Here is a 354-nt window from a genome sequence, read left to right as displayed (position 1 = left end):
TCCACCTGGATTTAGGCCCCTCCATGCTGGACGCGGTGCTGGGCGTCATGGACGCGGAGCGCCCGGGGGCCGCTGCCGCCAAGCCCGACTTGGACCCCAGCTCCGGGGCACAGCACCCCAGGGCCCGCTGCCACCCCAACGCGGACCTCGAGAGGGACGACGTCATCGGCCTGTAGGCACCCCTGTTCCTGATGCTTTTACCATCTGGCACCCCACTTCTTTATACATAAATGGCTAAGGTCTCTGCCCCGGGTTCTGCCTGTTTATTTTGCACGTAGGAAGGGAACATGGCGGGGGAGCAGGGGTGTCCGTGATGGGGTCCCGGCGCCTTTAAGGGCCAAGTGTGTCACCTCG

The sequence above is a fragment of the Herpailurus yagouaroundi genome, unplaced genomic scaffold (assembly GCF_014898765.1).
Source record: "Herpailurus yagouaroundi ecotype Mexico unplaced genomic scaffold, PumYag 220, whole genome shotgun sequence".
Classification (NCBI taxonomy): Eukaryota; Metazoa; Chordata; class Mammalia; order Carnivora; family Felidae; genus Herpailurus; species Herpailurus yagouaroundi.
The sequence above is the reverse complement of the archived record's forward strand: the minus strand, read 5'-3'. Positions refer to the sequence as shown.